A 6,000-nucleotide genomic window follows, 5' to 3' on the forward strand; every position below is an offset into this window, starting at 1 on the left:
CACCCATCTCGACATTTTATTCCTAAAAGTTGGATTTCCTGTGCAGGTCCCTTGACCATACCTTGCCTTATGACAAGACCGGCCTTCAGAGGGATTTGGATTATTTTCTTCACTTTCTAAAAAACCTCTACTTTATCACCCCCCATAATGATGTCATCAATGTATTGCAGGTCTTCGGGAGCTTGCCCCTGTTGCAGTGCAGCCTGGATCAGTCCATGGCAGATGGTAGGGCTGTGTTTCCACTCCTGGGGCTGTCGGTTCCAGGTGTACTGGATGCCCCTCCAAGCGAAAGCAAATTGTGGCTTGCATTCTGCTGCCAAAGGGATGGAGAAAAATGCATTGGCAATATCAATTGTGGCATACCACTTGGCTGCCTTTGACTCCACTTCATATTGAAGTTCTAGCATGTCCGGTACGGCAGTACTCAATGGTGGTGTGACTTCATTCAGGCCACAATAGTCTACCGTTAGTCTCCATTCTCCGTTAGACTAGTCCTGCTGAGGACTGGCTCTCCAGTCTATGGATCAGCTTATGGATGGGAATCAGGGAGTCTTGGTTGATGCAATATTGCTGCTGGTGCACTGTTGTGGCACTTGTTTGTCCTTTGACCTTCAGCAGCCCCAACAATAGAAGGATCCTCTGAGAGACCAGGCAAGGTGGACAGCTGCTTCATTTCCTCCGTCTCCAAGGCAGCTAAACCAAAAGCTCATTGGTACCCTTTTGGGTCCTGAAAGTACCCTCTCTTCTCAGTCAGTCTGATTTCAGCCTCCAATACAGTCAGCTTTTAGGGTCCCCCTGTCACTCCAGAAATACAAATGAATTCTGCCCCTTGATAGATTGATGGCAGTAGAGTACACTGTGCACTGGTGTCTACTAGAGACTTATACTCCTGTGGGTCTGATGTGCATAGTCTGGTAACCCTGGCTGTCCCCCTTCTCCAGCTGGCTAGAGGCAGGGCCCCTCTAGTCCTGGTCATGGGACTCTCCACTTTGTGTAAAAATGGGTTAGAATTTTTTCTGTAGAACACAAATATAACCCACCCTTCCAATCTGTCTGGGAAACTGTCCACTGAAGAAGCAGCTCTCTTGGTAAAATTCCCAGTTGTGGTTGTTTTTCCTTGTAGTTCACATACCCATTCCTCTAGGGTTGAGCTAGGTTTTCCATCCCACTTCCTCAAGTCTTCTGCATTATCCCACAGGGAAGACCACAGGGTACCCCGTGGTGTGTACCTTCTATATCATCCCTCTCGAGCAAATAGATACTTACTGTTCATTGCTGAGATGTGGGTCTGTACAAGCGGGGAGCAGGACATACACTCTCTGAACTGCTGGAACTCCCAGGACAGTTCCTCCATGGTTGAAACAACAGAAGAAGTGACACTGTGTTTGCATTCCGAGTTGGGCAACCACTTCAACCACTGCCCGTGGGACTTTGTCTCTCCAACCCACTACTGCCAATGATTTGGCATACAATGACAAATTTCTGCCTTGTGCGTTGTGTGCATTGGACTTCATCTGGATGTGTGGGTGACTGCACGTTGATTGGGTTATCATAAATCATCTCTAGTACAGTCAATTCCTTCAGATAATGGATACAACTATTGCAGTCCATCTGCCTATGCGACATATAAAATCTTCCTTGAAGGGATAACTTTCCTTCACAGTTTTAGTAGTCACCTCCAGAACCTGAGGACTTCTGTCCTTGCTGTTGTCTTACCAATGCCTTCTTCCCTAGCAAGTGATCTGTTTGGCTTCCCTGCCCTCTAATTCCAGGCTACTAGCCCCATTATCCCAGCCATCAGAGTAGCAAGATGATAATGTGCTCACCTGAATTACAACTGAAATCTTTTTGTATATCCCACAGCTCAGTCAGGGATAGGGATGGAGAAGTTGCCTCTTATTCTGCCTCTTCTTCCTTTTTTGTGATGGCTCTGCTTCATCCTCCTTAACTAAACATGCTGACTTGTGTGTCCATTTCTTCTTGTGTATAGGGTCAATTGATAACAGCACAGGTTGGTTCTCTGGTTTAGCTTCAGTGCATATTGCCAGCATTGGAGTAGCTACAGTCTGTTGCTGGTGCTGGGAGTGGCTGCAGTGATTGCCGTTTTTTTGTCAGGTTCAGAGACATTCTTTTGCCCTTGAGGGTACTGGATATTGTTGAGCAAGTCTCTGTAGACATGGGCCAGGCCCCAGCACACTGAAGTGATTTGTGTGTATCTGGAATTGCCAAGGTGACAACATACTTATTCAAAGTATTTTACTAGTTTTTCTGGATTCTACACTTCTTCAGGGGTGAAATCCCAAAATACTGGAGAGGTCCACTGTCCTAGGCACTTACCTATACTATCCCCCACACCCTGCTACTCACAACTATCCAGCCCCAGAGCAGATCTCTGAGTGATATTTTTAAATACTGTTTAACCTTAAACAGGACCTGAACCATATGCAGCAACATGATGGCTCCTAGCAAAAGGATCACTTTGATTTCAAGGGTATTCACAATCTTTAAAATTCTCAAACACTACTGTAATCAGCCTGGAAAAAAAAAACAGATGTCAGAGGGGAAGGGACTCATTTTCATTTTCCTGAGGTATGAAAATTCAGCCACTCAAATTCCAAATCTGCATGAAAGTATCCTACAGACTCATCTAGCATATCAATTACTAAGAACTTTTTTCCCTAACACTAGGGTTTATTAGGAGTAGTAACATCTGACATCTGGGAAAAGAGATTATAGTAAACTAGATCTGCAAAAAAAAATTATTTCCAACTGACAACTTCAAAGAACACATTTCAGTGACAGATTTATCAGTTGACAGATCCCAAATCATAGAATCATAGAATAGTTAGGGTTGGAAAGGACCTTAAGATCATCTAGTTCCAAACCCCCTGCCATGGGCAGGGACACCTCACACTAAACCATATCACCGAAGGCCTCGGTCAACCTGGTCTTGAACACTGCCAGGGATGGAGCATTTATCACTTATTTGGGCAACCCACTCCAGTGCCTCACCACCCTAACAGGAAAGAATTTCCTCCTTATTTCCTTCTTATATCCAATCTAAACTTCCACTGTTTAAGTTTCAAACCATTACCCCTTGTCCTGCCACTACAGTCCCTAATGAAGAGTCCCCTCCTCAGCATCCCTATAGGCCCCTTTCAGATACTGGAAGGCTGCTATGAGGTCTCCACGCAGCCTTCTCTTCTCCAGCCTGAGCAGCCCCAACTTTCTCAGCCTATCTTCATACAGGAGTTGCTCTGGTCCCCTGATCATCCTCATGGCCCGTCTCTGGACTTGTTCCAACAGTTCCATGTCCTTTTTATGTTGAGGACACCAGAACTGCACACAATACTCCAGGTGAGGTCTCACGAAAGCAGAGTAGAGGGGCAGGATCACCAACTTGGTAAGGCAGGATTTCCCCTTAGTGAAGCCATGCTGGCTGTCACAAACCACCTTGCTATTTTTCATGTGCCTTAGCATGCCTTCCAGGAGAATCTGCTCCAAGATTTTGCCAGGCAAAGAGGTGAGACTGACTGGCTTGTAATTCCCTGGGTCATCCATTTTCCCCTTTTTGAAAATGGGGGTTATATTTCCCCTTTTCCAGTCATCGGGAACTTCACCCGACTGCCATGATTTTTCAAATATGATGGACAGTGGCTCAGCAACTTCATTCACCAGTTCCTTCAGGATGCAGATGGATTTCATCAGGTCCCATGGACTTCTGCACATTCAGGTTCTTAAGATGGTCTCAAACGTGATCGTCTCCTACAGTGGGCCTAAGGTCTTCATTCTCACAATCCCTGCATCTGCCTTCCAAGACTTGGGTGGTGTACTCAGAGAATTTGCCAGTGAAGACTGAGGCAAAGAAGTCATTCAGAACCTCAGCCTTCTCCAAATCCAGGGTAGCCAGTTCTCCTGATACCTTCCGGAGAGGGCCCACATAGTCCTTAGTCTAGAATCATAGATCGTTTACAACACTAGAGGGAAAATTGTATCATACCACAAGTAATCAATATTACAATAATTAACATCAATATTCCTGCAACCAGTTGCCTCAACCAGGAGAGATTGGGTAAACATGAAGTTAACTTTTTCCATATTTCTTCAAACCCCAGGAGATGTCACCCATGGCCATTTCATGAAATATCTTAGTTTGTTTCCAAATTTCCTCCAGATCTGTTTCGATTCTTCTATTTCGGTCTATATAGGAACAACAGCTTTCATTGATTATGGCTCAAACCCCTCCTTGTGATGCCAATAACAGGTCTAGAGCCATTCGGTTTTGTAAAACCACTTTAGAGAGGCTGGTTAAAATTGGGTATTACAGCACCTAAGGTGGATGCCCCCTTCCAGTTGGGGGGTAGAGTCTTATAAGCATTTTCTCCACATAACCAATACCATCCTTTCCCTTTAGGAACGGGCCATCACTGAACTACGATACCATCTGTGTTAATAGTATGATTGCAATTTGAATGGTGACCTACATCCGTGGCATTTAAGCAAGATTTCCTACCCTGGTTCCTGGTGTAATACATCTTTGTACACAGGTGTAATATTTATTACCTGGATTAGGATTAACTATTCCAAATTTTAACCTTTCCTTTGAATAGATTGCTAGTGTTCACCCACAAATTTGTCCATGAGACAGTGTTAGGAATTGGAACTCCAATTAATGGGAGATCCAGGCTTTCTCCTGATTTAGGCAACTGTGCACACACCCAACAATCACTACGGTTAAAAACCTTAGTAACATTCTGCACTAATTTCAGGTATAAGTTCTGGTCCCAAGCTTGTGCGCCAGTTATCATATGAGTCCAAATTATGACTGACGCAATTTCATACGTAAGGGTCTTGAAGGTCCAATCCGCCATGTCTTCTCTGGCTCTGGTGCTTTCTTAATTTTTGAATAATATATCCAAGCAGGTTGTTCCTTTATCTTCACTGTTGTAAAGGCGGTCAGTAATACCTGGTACGGTCCGCTCCACTTCTCCTGTAGAGGATCTCCTGAAAAGTTCTTAACATAAACCCAGTCTCCAGATCTGAAAGGGTGAATCGGATAATCCAAACCTCTTGCTCTTGTCCCGACTATTCTCTTATTTATCTCCTCCAATTGTTTTCCCAGATTGATCAGAAACTCTCGAAGGTAGCTTTCTCGCAGTTCCTGAAGACTTTCTCCTTTAAACCGGGACTGATATGGTCTTCCATACAAAATCTCAAATGGACTGACCTGTTCTTTTGACCAAGGTTTAGTTCAAATTCTTAATAGAGTCAGTGGTAACGCCTGGTACCAATAGAAATTAGTTTCCTGACATATTTTACTAATTAGTTGTTTAATCAGATGGTTCATCTTTCGTACTTGCCCACTGGCCTGAGGCCTATATGAAACATGGAGTTGCCAATCAATTTCTAATTTTTTGCTAATTTCTTGTGACAATTTTGCACTAAAGTGTGAACCCTGGTCGGAAGAAATTGCCGCTGGTACTCCAAAATGAGGTATTATTTCATTTAATAATGTTTTAATCACCTGTCTTGCATTATTTATCCTACAAGGGAATGCTTCTGGCCAGCCTGAAAAAGTATCAGTTAACACCAACAAATATCGATAAACCCCTTTTCTTGGTAATTCAGAAAAGTCTGTTTGCCACTGCTGTCCCGGAAAACTTTCTCTCCCAATTTTCCCGATTTGATTTCTATTTTCAGTTTTAGGATTATTCTTAAGACATAACTGACATTGTTTTGTCACAAATTGAACTGTCGTGTATAGATTCCTTCCTACAATTTGTTTGTCTAAATATTTATACAAAGAGTTGCTACCCCAATGATTTTTATTATGTTCTTCCTGAACTAACTTCCAGAGTTGGTTATAGGGGATTACAATTCGCCCATCAGGTATTTGAGCCCAATCCTCTTTATTTTCCTGTCCCTTTAGATCCTCAATCAGTTTCCTATCCTCTTTTGAATACCTAGGTTTAGATTTTTCCATTGCTAGTTTGCCGTCAG

The sequence above is a fragment of the Pezoporus flaviventris genome, unplaced genomic scaffold (genome assembly GCF_033815535.1).
Source record: "Pezoporus flaviventris isolate CSIRO_AGI_PZ_B2104156 unplaced genomic scaffold, CSIRO_AGI_Pfla_v1 ptg000193l, whole genome shotgun sequence".
Classification (NCBI taxonomy): domain Eukaryota; kingdom Metazoa; phylum Chordata; class Aves; order Psittaciformes; family Psittacidae; genus Pezoporus; species Pezoporus flaviventris.